Consider the following 18,051-nt stretch of genomic DNA (forward strand, 5'->3'; position numbering starts at 1 on the left):
GTAACACTCTCTGTTAGAGGAGGCTCAGCTCAGTTTTACCTGGTGAAAGGTCAAACAAATTTGATGAATACAGAAAATTAAAGAATTAGAATCTATGAGGAGTTTGAGGGAAGGAAAACCTTTAAAATGTCACTTAGGAGGGTTCTTAGGGGAAACAGTTACTATTTTGGGTGTTCGCCTATAACTTTTTCTTATCTGTCATGGGAGATCTTGTATTTCCTGTGTTAGCATTTAATATAGGAAAATGTATACAATAACCATCGAATATGAAACAAAAAAAGAATTGAAGCAATCACTTAATACTGATAATTAACTGTTGCAGGCTAATTAGGTCAAATTAGTTTCACTTAGATTAAGTGAAAGCAAAATGACCACAAAGTGTGGCTCTGAGGTTATGATGTACAATGTTATGATGTACAGGAGTTGATCTGCTGGAGGGTAGAGAGGCTCTGCAGAGGGACCTCGACAGGCTGGGCAGATGGGCAGAGTCCAACGGCATGAGATTTAACACATCCAAGTGCCGGGTTCTGCACATTGGCCACAGCAACCCCATGCAGAGCTACAGGCTGGGGTCAGAGTGGCTGGAGAGCAGTCAGGCTGAGAGGGACCTGGGGGTGCTAGTCGACAGTAGACTGAACATGAGCCTGCAGTGTGCCCAGGCAGCTAAGAGGGCCAATGGCATCCTGGCCTGCATCAGGAACAGTGTGGCCAGCAGGAGCAGGGAGGTCATTCTGCCCCTGTACACTGCACTGGTTAGGCCGCACCTCAAGTCCTGTGTCCAGTTCTGGGCCCCTCAGTTTAGGAAGGATGTTGACTTGCTGGAACGAGTCCAGAGAAGAGCAACAAAGTTGGTGAGGGGTTTGGAACATAAGCCCTACGAGGAGAGGCTGAGGGAGCTGGGGTTGCTTAGCCTGGAGAAGAGGAGACTCAGGGGTGACCTTATTACTCTCTACAACTACCTGAAGGGAGGTTGTAGACAGACGGATGTTGGTCTCTTCTCCCAGGCAAGCAGTACCAGAACAAGAGGACACAGTCTCAGGCTGCGCCAGGGGAGGTTCAGGCTGGATGTTAGGAAAAAGTTCTATACAGAAAGAGTGATTGCCCATTGGAATGGGCTGCCTGGGGAGGTGGTGGAGTCGCCATCACTGGAGGTTTTTAGGAGAAGACTTGACGGGGTGCTTGGTGCCGTGGGTTAGTTGTTTGGGCGGTGTTGGATTGGTTGATGGGTTGGACGCGATGATCTTGAAGGTCTCTTCCAACCTGGTTTATTCTATGTATTCTATGTATTCAAAGTTAAGTGAGCTAACTGAAGTCCTGAAATCTGCATATCTTCCTCAGTACTACTGAACCAGCTAATCTGACTTCTCAGACGGAATACAAATATACTTCTGCATACTGACCTACCATCTCTGCCTAGCAGTATTCTCTGCCTTGTAGAAGTGAGGCTGGTGTGTGAATATACCTTTTGCATAGTATACACTGGCCTGAAAAATTACATGTCTTCCACAAAGTCAAAAAGACCTTTTCATGGGACTGAAGGCTGAGAATTTAAAGTGTGCTTTTTTAAACTGAAACTGCTGTGAAGTCCACAAGTTACTCAGAGTCACTTGTAGAACGCCTAAGTCTGAAGAGCTGAGAAAGGAGAGACCATGATGATTTTTTTTTTTTCTTCTGCTGAACAGAAGAAAGATTCTCCTATCACACCATGCAAAGGGCTTTTCCCTGTTAACAGATGCTCCTAAGAGGTAATACATACATTTGTCAAAATCCAGTTGTTTCCTGTTTTCTTAACATTGAAGATTAATGCAAGCTCCTTCCAATTTTTATTTGACTGAAATGATCTCCTTTTAATTTAAGATCTGCAATTTATGAGTTTGTTAACCAGATTTACTTTTTCAAAAAATTTCAAATTGAGCCAAATCAAAATTATGATGTGAAGTAATACTGATACTGCCTAAACCATGATATTTTCAGATGTCCTCAATGCTTTATAATGCTTTATAATTAAATGGCTTGTTAGCAGAATATCTTTTTAATTGGTCTATAGTTGCTTGTAATGCTTTTGGACTTTCTCTTGATTTATAGATCATTCCATTAATAACATGCAGAAGAAAAGAACACAAAATGAATTGTAAGTTATTTCAGAAGTAGTTGGTGAAGTGATGACAAGCTGATAACAAATTGACACTCTTGCCCAATGAAAGAAAAGTCTCTTTAAAAAGCTGTTATCCCACCCATATCTTGAAAATAGCACTATTGTCTTCGAGGCATCAATATTAATCATTCTGAGTATGAACACAGCAAAGTGCTTGCTGGGAATAACAGCAGGCTGAGACATTGACTATGAAAAAAGAGCCTCAACACTTTTTTCAACACACATTGAGACTGTGCATGGTATTAGAATCTCTTGGACATATTATTTTGAAACCAGTCTTACATGAAAGATTGTAGGTTTAGCTGTTGTGTGAAAGTGCACCAATTCAGAGATGAAGCTTCATGCTTGTCCCTTAACTGGGATGACATCATCAAATTTCCTATGCTTAGACCACAAGAATAGAGAGAGAAAGTATTCTGTACCTAAAAACATCTTACATTGTTTGGTAGCCATCAGAATTATTTACAACAGTGAATAAAGCAAATATGCAATCTTTACTGAGTAAAGTCTTTTGTCCAGTTGAAAGAGTAGGAAGATAGATTAAGGTAAAGGAAGGCAGATTTTTGGGAAGGCATTGAGTGTGAGCATCCCCTAAACTGCATTTCTGCAATTTTCATACTGAGAACTGAGATGAATGACTATTTTTGGTTTAGTCTCAGCTTCAGAGTACTGGGAGTAGGTCTAATTATTTTCTCTATCCTTTCTAAAACTTAATTAAATTTTTATGCAGTCAGATACACTTTAACTCAAGCTTTTTTCACCTTTTTGGTCTGGTTGATCAAAACCGGTGGAACACGTTCAATGGAAAGCTGGCCAGAATTTTCAAAGTCAAGGAAAATTCCTTATCTTTCTATCACAAATTATAAGCATTTAGCAGAAATGAGAGGAGATTATTTCTGAAGCAAGTGGAAACAATTTGTCAAGATGATTTCTAGAAGTCATCTTCACTTAGCACAACTGCTTGACAACAGCTTTTACACCAACTAAAGGCACACAAGTCCATGTGCCCTGATGGGGTGCATCCACGAGTGCTGAGAGATCTGGCTGATACTGTTGCTGAACCTCTCTCCATCATCTTTGAAAAGTCTTGGAGAGCAGGAGAGGTGCCTGATGAATGGAAGAAAGCAAATGTCACTCCAGTCTTCAAAAAAGGGAGGAAGGAGCACCCAGGCAACTACAGACCAGTCAGCCTCACCTCCATTCCTGGAAAGATGATGGAGCAGCTCATCCTGAAGGTCATCTCTAACCACATGGAAGAAAAGGTGGTTATCGGGAGCAGTCAACATGGATTTACTAAGGGGAGATCCTGCCTGACTAATCTAATAGCCTCCTATGAAATTATGACGAAATGGGTAGATGAGGGAAGAGCAGTGGATGACATATACCTTGATTTCAGCAAAGCTTTCGATACTGTCTCCCATAACATCCTCATAGGAAAGCTCAAGGAATGTGTCATAGACTGTTGGTTTGTGAGATAGATTGCAAACTGGCTCAACAGCAGAATTCAGAGGGTTGTCAGCAGTGGCACAGAGTCAACTTGGAGGCTTGTGGCCAGTGGTGTTTCCCAAGGATCAGTACTGGGTCCAGTTTTGTTCAACATCTTTATCAATGACCTGGATGAGGGGATTGAGAGTACCCTCAGCAAGTTCCCTGATGATACAAAACTGGGAAGGGTGACTGACACCTGTCAAGCTGTGCAGCCATCCTGTGAGAAGTGGACCAGCGCAAGGCTACTACATGGAGAGATAGTATCACAGAATCACAGTATCACCAATGTTGGAGGAGACCTCAAGGATCATTGAGTCCAACCTGTCACCACAGACCTCATGACTAGACCATGGCACCAAGTTCGATGTCCAGTCCTCTCTTGAACACCTCCAGGGACAGTGACTCCACCACCTCCATGGGCAGCCCATTCCAATGATGAATGACTCTCAGTGAAGAACTTTCTCCTCACCCTGAGCCAAAACTTCCCCTGGTGCAGCTTGAGACTGTGTCCCCTTGTTCTGGTGCTGGTTGCTAGAGAAAAGAGACCAAACACTTCCTGGCCACAACCACCTTTCACCTGTAGAGAGCAATGAGGTCTCCCCTGAGCCTCCTCTTCTCCAGGCTAAATAATCCCAGCTTCCTCAGCCTCTCCTTGTAGGGCTTGTGCTCAAGGCCTCTCACCAGCCTTGTTGCCCTTCTCTGGACACATTCAAGTGTTTCAATGTCCTTCTTAAACTGAGGGGCTCAGAACTGGACACAGTACTCAAGGTGTGGCCTAACCAATGCAGAGTACAGGGGCACAATGACTTCCATGCTCCTGCTGGCCACACTATTCCTAATGCAGGCCAGGATGCCATTGGCCCTCTTGGCCACCTGGGCACACTGCTGGCTCATGTTTAGGCATCTGTCAATCAGCACCCCCAGGTCCCTCTCTGTCTGGGAGCTCTCCAGGCACTCTGACCCCAGCCTGTAGATCGGCATGGGGCTGTTGTGGCCAAAGTGGAGCACCTGACACTTGGATGTGTTGAATGTCATCATATTGGACTCTGCCCATCTGTCCAGTCAGTCGAGGTCCCTCTGGAGAGCCCTTCTACCCTCTAACTGATCAACAATTTCTCCCAACTTGCTGTCATCTGCAAATTTGCTGATTACTGACTCAATCCCCTAATCCAGATCATCAATGAAGATATTAAAGAGGATGGGGCCCAGCACTGATCCCTGGGGGACGCCACTGGTGACTGACTTCCAGCTGGATGTGGCACCATTCACCACCACTCCATGGGTTTGCCCCTCCAGCCAGTTCCTAACCCAGCACAGAGTGTTGCTGTCCAAGCCACGAGCTGACAGCTTAGACAGCAGTTTGTTGTGGGGGACGGTGTCAAAGGCCTTGCTGAAGTCCAGGTAGACTACATCCACAGGCCACCCCACATCCACCAGGTGGGTCACTTGATCATAGAAGGAGATCAGGTTGGAGAGGCAGGATCTGCCCCTCCTAAATCTATGTTGTCTGGGCCTGAGCCCTTGGCCATCCTTCAGGTGTGCAGTTATTGACGCCAAGATAATCTGCTCCATCATTTTCCCTGGCACTGAGGTCAGGCTGACTGGCCTGTAGTTTCCAGGTTCCTCCATGTGACCCTTCTTCTGGATGGGGATCACATTGGCCAGCTTCCAGTCATCTGGGACCTCACTGGTGAGCCAGGACTGGTGGAAAATGATGGAGAGTGGCTTGGCCAGCTCATCTGCCAGCTCTTTCAGCACCCTAGGGTGGATCCCTGTAGATGAGCTGTGGCAGGACCCACCACTGGGGCCAGTTTGTGCTTCAACTCCAAAGGATCTTTCTGCACTTGATTCTTACTCCAAGGTGAGCAGGGGACCTTGAAAAGCAAAGGCTCCTAGAACAGGGGAGGAGAGGCAGAGGGGCAGGCTCATCTATGTGCAAGCACAGGAGAGTGACATAGTGAGGGAGCGTTGCCACAGCAACTGCATGAGATTCAAACACAGCAAGAAGCTGACCAGCGCAAAGCTACTATGTGGAGAGACAAGCCTTCCCAGCAGAGAGGGGTGAGCAGTGCGAGGCCAGGCAGGAAAGAAAGAAAAAAATGTCAGTTCCTCGTAGAAATTGAGCCACATTTAACACTTGGTCAAAAGCCGTTTGTAAAACTGTGAGTACCCAAACAGAGCCCACATGTAAGCATGCAGGCATTCAGGCAACTGGCTGCAATGAGCATTGGAGTCTGGCTCTTGAAGTTGAGGGTGGCAGAGACAATGTCTGAGCAGAAGAGTAGAAAAATATAAATAAATCACTATTGGGTGTAAATAGGAAAACAAAAGATTATTCTAAACAAATTCATTGGGTAAATATCTGGAATAAGAGGAGCTGTACCATAAGAATTCATCCCTTCTGATCCCAGCTGTTTTGCTTTGTTCAGGAGAGATAATGTGCTTTGGCTGACCTTGGCTAAGTCTAACCTGCTGCTTCTCTTTCCTCTCCTCTCTCTTTTGGGACTGGGGGTGGGGGAGCAGTGGAACAGTTTCTCTGGTCTCTTGACCAGGGAGGGTTTTCTTGCTGTTTGCTAATTGTAAATATCTGTATAATATTGTAAATACTGTATATTTTGTACACATTCATTGCATTCCATTGTAGAGTGTAGTTTTTGCTTGTAAATACAGCTTCATTTGCTTCTGAGTTAGTCTGGCTACAAGTTAATGCTTGGGGGAAACTTAACCCACCACAGGTACTTAATACCTTCTTTGTCTCAATCTTCAATAGTGGGACAGGTTGTCTTCAGGACAAGTGGTCTCCTGAACTGAAGCCTGGGACCAGTATAGTCCCCCTGTAATCTAGGAGGCAGCAGTAAGGGACCTGCTGAGACACTTGGATCCTCACAAGTCCATGGGATCAGATGGGATCCATCCTAGGGTGCTGAGAGAGCTGGCAGATGAGCTGGCCAATAGTCCTGGCTCATTGGAGAGGTCCCTAATGACTGGAAGCTGGCCAATGTGATGGTCATCCACAAGAAGGGCTGGAAGGAGGAATCTGGAAACTACAGGCCTATCAGCCTGACCTCAGTGCCAGGCAAGATCATGGACCAGGTCATCTTGAGTGCAATCACACAGCACCTACAGGATGGCCAAGGGATCAGGCCCAGCCAGCATGGATTTAGGAGGGATAGGTCCTGACTGACCAACCTGATCTCCTTTTACGATCAGGCTACCTTCCTATTGAACCTGGGGAAGGCTGTTAATGTAGTCTTCCTAGACTTCAGCAAAGCCTTTGACACCATCTGCCACAACTAACTCCTGGCAAAGGCGGCAGCTGGTGGCTTGAACAGATTCACTCTGAAATGGGTCAAGAACTGGCTGGAGGACCAGGCCCAGAGAGTGGTGGTGAATGGTGCCACATCCAGTTGGCAGCCAGTCACTAGTGGTATCCCCCAGGTATCAGGGCTGGGCCTGATCCTGTTCAATATTGTAATGGGTTGGGGCAAACCCCCTCCCCACCACACGCAGAAATAACGACTCAGACAAACCGATTGCAAAAGTAGTGGAGAGTTTAAATAGAGAACAGTGAGTGTGCACAAAAGGAAACATAGTGACAAGGAAGAAACCAAAGTAAACCCAGAAAGATCCCAAACCCCACCTGAGGGTGCATCCAAAACCCCCAGGGCTTCTCCTTCCCCCCCCCTGCTATTAGGCTGGTCTCAGCTGGCCAGATCTGAGACTGCCCATCCCCCTGTGGCCTTGGGCCCAATCAGGCCCATGGCTGGGAGATCTCTCCCCCAGTTACCAAGTCTCGGAGAGGGAAGGAAAGAGGAAGTGCCAGACCCCACCGCAAAATTTATAGTGGTGCAAGGGATTATGGTAGAAATACCTAATTTCCTGCGTCCACCCACTGGGATGGACTTCTGGACACAGGAAACACCCGTGTAGCAGAGGGCACCCAGCCCAAACTACGACAAATATCTTTATAGATGATCTGGATGAGCAGATTGAGTCCATCATCAGTAAATTTGCAGATGACATCAAGGTAGGAGCAGGTGCCAATCTGTTGGAGGGTAGGAGGGCCCTGCAGACTGACTTTGACAGACCAGATGGGTGAGCAGAGGCCAATGGAATGAGATTTAATAAGGCTAAGTGCTGGGTTCTGCACTTTGGCCACAACAACCCCAAGCTTCGGTACAGGCTGGGGTCAAAGTGGTTGGAGAGTGGCCAGGCAGAAAGGGACCTGGGGGTGCTAGTAGACAGTAGGCTGGACATGAGCCAGTGGCGTGCCCAGGTGGCCTAGAAGGCCAATGGCATTCTGGCCTGTATCAGGAATAGTGTGGCCAGCAGGACAAAGGAGGTTATTCTTCCCCTGTATTCAGCAGTGGTCAGGCCACACCTTGAGTCCTGTGTCCAGTTCTGGGCCCCTCAGTTCAAGACAGATGTTGAGGCACTGGAATGTGTCCAGAGAAGGGCATCAAAACTAGTGATGGGCCTGGAACACAAGCCCTGTGAGGAGAGACTGAGGGAGCTGGGGTTGTTTAGCCTGGAGAAGAGAAGCCTCAGGGGAGACCTCATTGCTATCTACAACTACCTGAAGGCAGGTTGTAGCCAGGTGGGGTTGGTCTCTTCTCCCAGGCAACCATCAACAGAACAAGGGGACACAGTCTCAAATTGTGCCAGGGGAGGTTCAGGCTGGATATTAGGAAAAAGTTCTTCATGGAGTGATTTGCCATTGGAATAGGCTGCCCAGGGAGGTGGTGGAGCTGCTGTTCCTGGAGATCCTCAAGAAAAGACTGGATGAGGTGCTTGCTGCCATGGTCTAGTTGATTGGATAGGGCTGGGTGATAGGTTGGACTGGATGATATTGGAGGTCTCTTCCAAACTGATTAATTTTGCGATTCTGAGATCTGGACACGCTGGAGATCTGGGTGCAGGCAAACCTCATGAAGTTCAATAACGACAAGTGGAAGGTCCTGCATCTGGGGAGGAAGAACAACAAACACCAGTACAGGTTAGGGGCTGCCCTGCTGGAAAGCAGCTCCATAGAGAAAGACCTTGGAGTGCTGGTGAACAGCAAGTTCTCCATGGAACAACAATGCGCCCTTGTGGCTAAGAGAGCCAATGGTGTCCTGGGGTGCATCAAGAATGGTTTGTCCAGCAGGTCTAGGGAAGTTCCTCTATCTCTCTACTCTGCCCTGGTGAGACCATGTCTGGAATACTGTGTCCAGTTTTGGGCTTCCCAGTACAAGAAAGAGAGAGAACTGCAGGAGGGAATCCAATGGAGAGCCATGAGGATGATTAGGGGATGTGAGCATCTCCCCTATGAAGAGAGACTGAGATCCCTGGGGCTATTTAGTCTTGAGAGGATTGTGAGGGGATGTCATCAACACGTATAAATATCTGACTTTCAAAACCCGCCTGGATGCATTCCTGTGTGGATTCCCCTAAGTGATCCTGGTTTGGCAGGGGAATTGGACCAAATGATCTCTTGAGGTCTCTTCTAACCGCTAATATGATGTGATACTGTGAACAGCATGCTAAGATACAGTAACAGTGTGATGCCAAGTGGCTCTGCATGTACTATGGTAGAAAATAAATAATGAAGGAGATTGGACATGGCACTTGGTGCCATGGTCTAGTCATGAGGTCTATGGTGACAGGTTGGACTCAATGATCCTCGAGGTCTCTTCCAACCTTAGTTATACTGTGATACTGTGATACTGTGAATTATGGAAATAAATAATTTAGAACCTGATGTCCCTAGTGTGACTTTTCAAGATATGTCAGGAGGCAAATACACATATAAAACTTCTGCAAACTGTCCTGCAGGGACAAGCCCCAAAACATGTCCTAAAGCAGACAATGGGCTAAGCACCTGTGAATATACAAACCTGGACATTTCCTGGGGTCCAGATGGTTCCCGCAAGCGTGTGACATGTAATTAACATTGTAACACACCTGTGAACTGTGTGTGCCCCTGGCCATCTTTGGCTATGCCCCATCCTATAGGTTCAGCTATCAGGTTTCTCTGTTACCAATGGGCATTAAATTGTCTTCAGACAGTATTTAAAACAGCTGAGATGGTAGGCAATTTGCCTTGTTCTCACCCAGAAAGCAACAAGAGCCAAATGCTGCTGGAGTTGCAGCTGAAGAGCTTGCCCTAGCAGGCAAACCACACCTGGGCCTTGAGCAATCAACACTCTGAGAGCCCTGTCCTGGGGACAGGGGAAGAACCCTGAGAGAACTGACTCCCTGAAGAGCTGCACCGCTACAGCCAGTGAACTGCGCACAACAGGAGAGGGCCCCTTAGCCCTCTCTGAACCAAGACCTGCTTGGATTATAGTTACAGTGTCTGGGAAGATGCTGGACAAAGGAGCAAGCTGTGAGTACCTGGCTAATTTGCTACAGAATTCCCTTTGAGGGAAACTGCAGATTGTGACACCTTATTTCTAATTTAAATTGCTGTATTGGAAATTCTCAGATTTGTGCTTAAATTGTTTAGCTGTCTTCGTATGTGGAATATATTACCCACAACCAAATAACAGAACCTGTAAATATACTTTGTAAATAAGTTACTGTGGTGTCTGAGGATACCACTGCCAGAAATATTAAATATAAAATATATATTTTACTACACAAACTAAATAGAAATGTTCAAAAGTTTAGTTTGAAAGAGGAGCAGCAGGAGTGCTTAGAGGAATAGAAAACACAAACATCATTTAATATCAGACTCTACAGCAAAATTATGTATATCTGATTCACATTTGTGAACATAACTGCTGTGCAGTGCTGGAGCATATGATAAGGATTTTCCACTTAAATTGTTATCCTTTGTTTTCTTGGTATTTTGAACATAGAAAATTTTGATTTAAATCTTGTCAGTAGTTTTTTTTTTCAAATAAGTTGGGTTGGTTGGTTGGTTTGTTTTTCCTATGGTACTGATTTACTTTAAGACCAAAGTCTTTTTGTTATTTCTATATTTTGACCCATATCTTAGCTATTAAAATGCAAACAGATTCACAGTCTTGGTTACATTTCAACATGCTAATTGCTAAACCATTTAGGAAAAGAAAATAAGTCATATGAGCAGTTGTTATTATGTATGTATATTCTTCATATCTGATTTTCAGCATAACCTCAGATTGCAATGCAGGTTAAATATCCCTTGCTGATTTATAAGTATAATGTAAACTCTAGGCTCGTTTAATGATATTGTGGCATAAAACTGTTCTGTTGTAAAGAACCTGCTTAGCTCTGCAAAGCTCTGGGTTCATTTCAATGTGATCATTCAGGCACTATGAAGGGATTATGCTTTTTTTTTTTCATGAGTACGTGAATGAATAATAAGTTCAACAAACAGGAGTTACTTAATGGCTATGTCAAAGAAATAATATAAGATGTTCTGAATTTCAATCAATAATCCACAACACTCCTTGTCTGCTTGAGGTCTGTGCATTAAGGAAGGCAGCATTAGGGAACTACTGCACATGGTCTTGAGTCTTGAGCAAAATGTCCAAGACCAGGAAGTTGAAAAGGAGTGCAAGAGAGGAAGTGTCCTTTGTGCATTTTGTGTTTTGCTTGCAACTGCCTTTCCACACCTGAAAACATTGCTTGTGCAGTATGAGCATATGCTCATTTTGTGTCTCCACTTTCAATGAGTTATTTACCTTAAGAACTAAGAAAGTAATGCAAATACACATAAATACTTGAGATTCAGGAAAAGTAGGATGGAAATGTGCAAAGAATAAGGACTGGTATTTTGTGGGTGTACTAGTTCATTAAAATTGTGAGAGGGATAAATACATTGGTAAGGGGACCAGAACTTTGCAATCTTTGACTATTGAATGTCATCAGTCTCAAAGTAACATGCATAATTTGTTGATACCTTTTGTTGGAAGTAATATAAGTAGATAGTAGCAGTGCAGGATGTTATAGTACCTTGTGTGCTCTATTCCTCAGGCTAAAAACAAACAAACAAACAAAAGGTGAGGGGAAGATTTGGAAGATTTCCCAAAGGAGGCATGGGGCAGGGCAGACAGAGTGGAGTGTGTGGAAATACAAAGATTTATCCTGGTAGAGTCTAGCATAAGGAGTTTTAAATTCCGAGTTGTACTCCAACTTCATCCTTACTCTTTTTCTGAGAAGGGCAAAGTTTGTGACCTTTCATTTTCTATACTCCTCCCTGCCCTTCCTGTCACAGGCTATTATTGAGTTTTTTTCCTTGATCTTTTGTTGTTATTTTATTAGACCAAACCCAATCTGTGCACCTTAGTTCTGCTTAAAATATAAATCTGCAAACTTTTATAGTTATTAGTCAACAAAAACATACCATTTAACTTCTAGGCTGTAACTGTAGAATTTGAAAGTGACAATTTGACATATTCTGCAAAACCAAAGCTTTATTTCATTTTTTACATGCTTCTCTTAGTAGATAACTAGTCATCACTAAACTCTCAAAGCATGTAGCTTCAATCTCTTAATCTCATTTCACCTCCTCTCCTACCCCTCCAGCAGCTCTCCAGAATGTACTACTAGTGGCTTGCCTTTTAGATTTGCCAGAGACAAATAGTTATGCCAACAAGTATAGTTATTTGACAGCTTGCTGCTGTTTACAGTATTCTCCTTTCCCTCAGCTGGTAAATATTGCTCTTATGTCTCCTCTTTTATCATAGGGAAATTGGTACTTCCTCACAGTGCAGTTCTTCAGATTGTTTTAAGGGGCATTACAGAATGTTAATTATGCCAATGTGTGTTTTTTTCAAATTGACATTTTTATAGATTCACAGAATCATTTAAGTTGAAATATCATCAGATCCAATCATAGATCTAACACTGCCAAGTCCGCCACTCAACCATGTTCATAAGTGCCACATCTAGTCTTTTAAATAAATACCTCCAGAGCTGGTGACTCCACCCTGGGCAGCCTAGTGAGTGCTTTACAACCCCTTCTGGCAAAGAAATTTTTCTTAATATCCAATTTAAACCTCCCCTCATACAACTTGAAGCCATTTCCTCCTGTCCTATCACTTGCTACATGAGAAAAGAGACTGACATTCACCTCACTACAGACTTCTTTTCAGGAAAGATAATCACAGTTCACAAACCTTGTGCTCTAGAAACCTACCCATTTTGGTTTGCTTTGGACATGCTCTAGCACCTCAATGTTTTTCTTGTAGTGAGTAGTCCAAAAACCACAGTGTTTGAGCTTTAGCCTCACCAGTGCTGAGTACAGGGGGACAATCACTTCCCCACTTCTGCTGGTCACTCTATTTCTGGTACAGGTCAAGATGCTGTTGGCTTTCTTGACCACTGGAGCACACTGCTACCTCAGGTTCAGGCAGCTATGGACCAACATTCCCAGGTCCCATTCCACGAGGCAACTTTCCAGCCACTCTCATAAACCTAGGGGGTGTTGTGACAAGTGCAGGATGTGACACTTGTCCCTGTTGAAGCTCTTACAATTGGCCTTGGTCCGTTGATCCAGGTTGTCCAGATCCTTCTGTAGAGCCTTCCTACCATCAGCCAAGTCAGCACTCCTGCCCAGCTTGGTGTCATCTGCCAGCTGAGGGTGTATTCAATACCTTCATCCACATTACAGATAAAGGTAATAAAGAGAACTGCTCCCAATACTGAGGCCTGGGAAGCACCATTTGTGATCATCTGGCAGCTGGATTAATGCCATCAACACTTTCAAGGCCTGGTCATCTCTCTGATCTTTCACCCAAGCCAGAAGCAACCAGTTTCTCAGGAGCAATGCTGTCAGAAATAGTGTCATAGGCTTTACCAAATTCCAGGCAGGCAAAATCTGCAGCTTTTTATATATCCATGTATCATCTTGTCATAGAACGAGATTAGATTAATCAAACCTCTCATAAATCTATGCTGAACTGAGTCTGATCCTCTGTGTGCCATGTGATGGCACTCAAGATGATCTGCTCCATAACATTCCCTGACTCTGAGGTCAGACTGATAGGTCTGTAGTTTCTCAGATGGATGTCACATTTGAGAATTTCCAGTCAGCTGGGACACCTTTAGGCTAGCCAAAGATTGTGGGTAAATGATGGAAAGTGGCTTGGTGAGCACTTCCAACAGCTACTTCCTTACTCTTTAGGTGGGAGAGGTCAGTTGAATTGGGTGGTGAAATTGTTCATTTATAGACTAACTCTTGTGCATGAATGCCAAGAGTGGAAGGTATGCTATGTTAAGCCCAGTCCAGGAGGGTGGGGCTGCAAAAAACCCTAACCTCAGGTGGGCAAAGAAACCTGAAACTTGATCCAGTGGGCAGAGACCTGGCCCCCTCCCAGGCAGAGGGGTCCTCGGGTCAAAGTCTATTCCACTTCCACTTCATGTCCACAAACCTATTTAAGATGGAGAGATTTCCCGTTTCGCGCTCTCTCCTGCCCTCTGCACTCTGACACCCTGCTGCTCTGACCTGTTAACCACATGGTGTGGCCTGTTCCATGCTGCTCCAGACACCTAAGGGAACTGCATCTAAAGAGAATCCATCTTACATGCAGAGAATCCTTTCCCAGCTGCATCTGGTTTTGTATATGTTTTTATTTATCCTTTCTCCTTGTACCTTTGTAACCTTCCTCTTACTCAAATGTCTTTAATATTTTGGTTAAACTTATTTTTCTAATTCCAAATTGATTCAAGACTGTTCTTTTGTAGTTCTACCTCTCCTCCTCCTGCCTAATTTGCTTTCCCTACTGGGAAAAAGGGAGAGGGGAAGCAGCCTGAATCTGTTCCATTGGGCTTCTGGGCTCTGGGAAAATCTTAAACCACAACAGAAGGTCACTTGAAAACTATTTTGCCCTTAATAAATACTAAATTGAAGTTCACTGACTACTCTATTATTTATACTTAATTATTAAACTATGCAGTTAATGAGGGGATGGTGTTAAGGTTCAGTCCTAGTCCTAAAGTTTTGGCCATTATGTGGAAATGCTGCTATTTTTCAAAGTTGCCTTTTTTCCACTTTGAAAACTTGTGGCTTTTTGCATGAAAATAATTTGGCAGCTAAAGCATGTAAATCCAGTACTTGGCAGTACATGTTTGAATGTGTAGTGAAGTAATTAGGAAGTGGTCCCTACAGGTGATACAGTCATGTTTTCTGAATAATGTGTGCCCATCCTTCTGATATGAATTCTTATGTTATCTCACATATGTTGTGGACTTGAGGTTTTGGTAGCTAGTCGGGTGAGAGTAAATTGGAATTGCTAATGCAAACCAAACAGATAATTTATTGGTATGTTGACTAATTTAATGTTGTCAAAACTGTCAAATCCTTTTCAGAGTGATTGTCACTACCTCTTTGCTTTGGCACTCTATCACATATGCAGTCACTATTTATGTAAGTGATGTCAGATGGAGCTTTTTCTCTCTTATGCTTAAGGCCAGAAGAACTATTTTGGCTTAATTAGTGATTGGACCAATTTTATAGGCTTGCCTTATTTCATCTTCTCATGAAGTTTGTAATCTGTGTGTTTTCCCCTTAAGTTTAATTCTTGACTAATTTTGGGTGCTTTTGGAATTCTTGTTGTTCTTTTCACAATATATTGTCCAAAATGGGTGAAGTTTATCTTATTCATGCCAAACCCCAGCAACCATAATTGCATTTTCTTCACAGACTGTTCTTCTCTTTGGTAATTTCTTAGACATGTTCACTGATTGGTCTTTCTGCACTATACCTGAACACAAAGAAGCTTAATTCTTTCCACTGAGGGTCTAAGATGATTGATGGTAGTAGGTAGTAAACTTGATTTTACAAAAATCTCTACACGTATCTATTGCTGCACTGGGAATAATTTCATTGGAAACAGCTTTCTCTCATTTTAACATGTCTTGTAGTACTCCCTCATATTTGAGGAAGAGATACTAGACTTACAGTTTACCATTTGTGATTGAGTTTAATTTTCTTCTCCTGTGCAAACTGTCTATGAACAACCACGTCTTAACACTAGATGGGATCCATCCTAGGGTGCTGAGAGAGCTGGCAGATGAGCTGGCCAAGCCACTCTCCATGAATTTTCATCAGTCCTGGCTCACTGGAGAGATCCCAGATGACCAGAATCTGGCCAACGTGATGCCCATCCACAAGAAGGGCCGGTTGGATGAGCCAGGGAATTACAGGCCTGTCAGCCTGACCTCAGTGCCAGGGAAGATTATGGAACAGGTCATCCTGAGTGCAATCACTCAGCACTTGCAGGATGGCCAAGGGATCAGGCCCAGCCAGCATGGGTTTGGGAAGGGCAGGTCCTGCCTGACCAACCTGATCTCCTTCTATGATCAGGTGACCCGCCTGGTGGATGTGGGGAGGCCTGTGGATGTAGTCTACCTGGACCTCAGCAAGGCCTTTGACACCGTTCCCCATAGCAAACTGCTGGCCAAGCTGTCAGCCCATGGCTTGGATGGGAGCACACTGCGATGGGTTAGGAACTGGCTGGAGGGCCGAGCCCAGAGAGTGGTGGTGAATGGTGCCACATCCAGCTGGCGGCCAGTCACCAGTGGTGTGCCCCAGGGATCAGTGCTGGGCCCCATGCTCTTTAACATCTTTATTGATGATCTGGACGAGGGCATCGAGTCCATCATCAGTAAATTTGCTGACGACACCAAGCTGGGGGCAGGAGTTGATCTGCTGGAGGGTAGAGAGGCTCTGCAGAGGGACCTCGACAGGCTGGGCAGATGGGCAGAGTCCAACGGCATGAGATTTAACACATCCAAGTGCCGGGTTCTGCACATTGGCCACAACAACCCCATGCAGAGCTACAGGCTGGGGTCAGAGTGGCTAGAGAGCAGTCAGGCTGAGAGAGAACTGGGGGTGCTGGTTGATGGTAGACTGAACATGAGCCTGCAGTGTGCCCAGGCAGCTAAGAGGGCCAATGGCATCCTGGCCTGCATCAGGAACAGTGTGGCCAGCAGGAGCAGGGAGGTCATTCTGCCCCTGTACACTGCACTGGTTAGGCCGCACCTGGAGTACTGTGTCCAGTTCTGGGCCCCTCAGTTTAGGAAGGATGTTGACTTGCTGGAACAAGTCCAGAGAAGAGCAACAAAGTAGGTGAGGGGTTTGGAACACAAGCCCTGTGAGGAGAGGCTGAGGGAGCTGGGGTTGCTTAGCCTGGAGAAGAGGAGACTGAGGGGTGACCTTATTACTCTCTACAACTACCTGAAGGGAGGTTGTAGCCAGGTGGATGTTGGTCTTTTCTCCCAGGCAGCCAGTACCAGAACAAGAGGACACAGTCTCAGGCTGCACCAGGGGAGGTTCAGGCTGGATGTTAGGAAAAAGTTCTATACAGAAAGAGTGATTGCCCATCGGAATGGGCTGCCTGGGGAGGTGGTGGAGTCGCCATCACTGGAGGTTTTCAGGAGGAGACTTGATGGGGTGCTTGGTGCCGTGGGTTAGTTGTTTGGGTGGTGTTGGATTGGTTGATGGGTTGGACGCAATGATCTTGAAGGTCTCTTCCAACCTGGTTTATTCTATGTATTCTTAGTCAATCTTCCTAAAATCACAGAATTGTCAGGGTTCGAAGGGACCTCAAGGATTATCTAGTTCCAAACCCCCTGCCATGGGCAGGGATACCTCACACCACATCAAGTTGCCTAGAGCTACATCCAGCCTGTCCTTAAAATCTTCTAGGGATGAGGCTTCCACCACCTTCCTGTGTTCCAGTGTCTCACCACCCTTATGGTGAAGAACTACTTCTTAACATCTAATCTAAATCTATCCTCCTCTAGCTTTGATCCATTCCCCCTAAATCTATCACTGCCTGACACCCTATAAAGTCCTTCCCCAGCTTTCTTATAGGCCTCTTTCAGAAACTGGAAGGCCACAATAATGTCTCTTCAGAGCCTTCTCTTCTCCAACCTCAACTCTCTCAGCTTGTTCTCATAGGAGAGGAGCTCCAGTGCTCATCCTCAAGGCCCTTCTCTGGACACATTCCAGCATGTCCATATCTTTCTTGTAATAGGCATTCCAGAACTGGGCATAGTAGTCCAGGTGGGGTCTCATGAGAGCTGTGTAGAGGGGGAGAATCACTTCTTTCAACTTGCTGGCCGCACTTTACTTGATGCAATCCAGGAGAGATTATTAATTATGCAGTATTAAATTTGAAATATAAAAATGAATATAAAAATGAATATAAAAATTATTAACCAATTAATCACTTTTAAAAATACACATTCTAGTGCATGATTGTGAGGTATATCCCATAACTGGTTTAGTATGTGCAATTTGAGCCCAATTAGAATATTTACAGAATTAATTTTGATTAAAGAACAAAGTGTGCAATTCTGCTGCTTGTCCACCAGATAGCAACTCAACATGTCTCTTGTGGCTGCTTTAACTATATACAGAGAAAGTTATGATGTCAGAAGCTTGAACTGGAAATGCCACGCAAGCTGGGCAGAGGAGTCTTCAAAGTGAA

The sequence above is a fragment of the Dryobates pubescens genome, chromosome Z, assembly GCF_014839835.1.
Source record: "Dryobates pubescens isolate bDryPub1 chromosome Z, bDryPub1.pri, whole genome shotgun sequence".
In the NCBI taxonomy this organism is placed as follows: Eukaryota; Metazoa; Chordata; class Aves; order Piciformes; family Picidae; genus Dryobates; species Dryobates pubescens.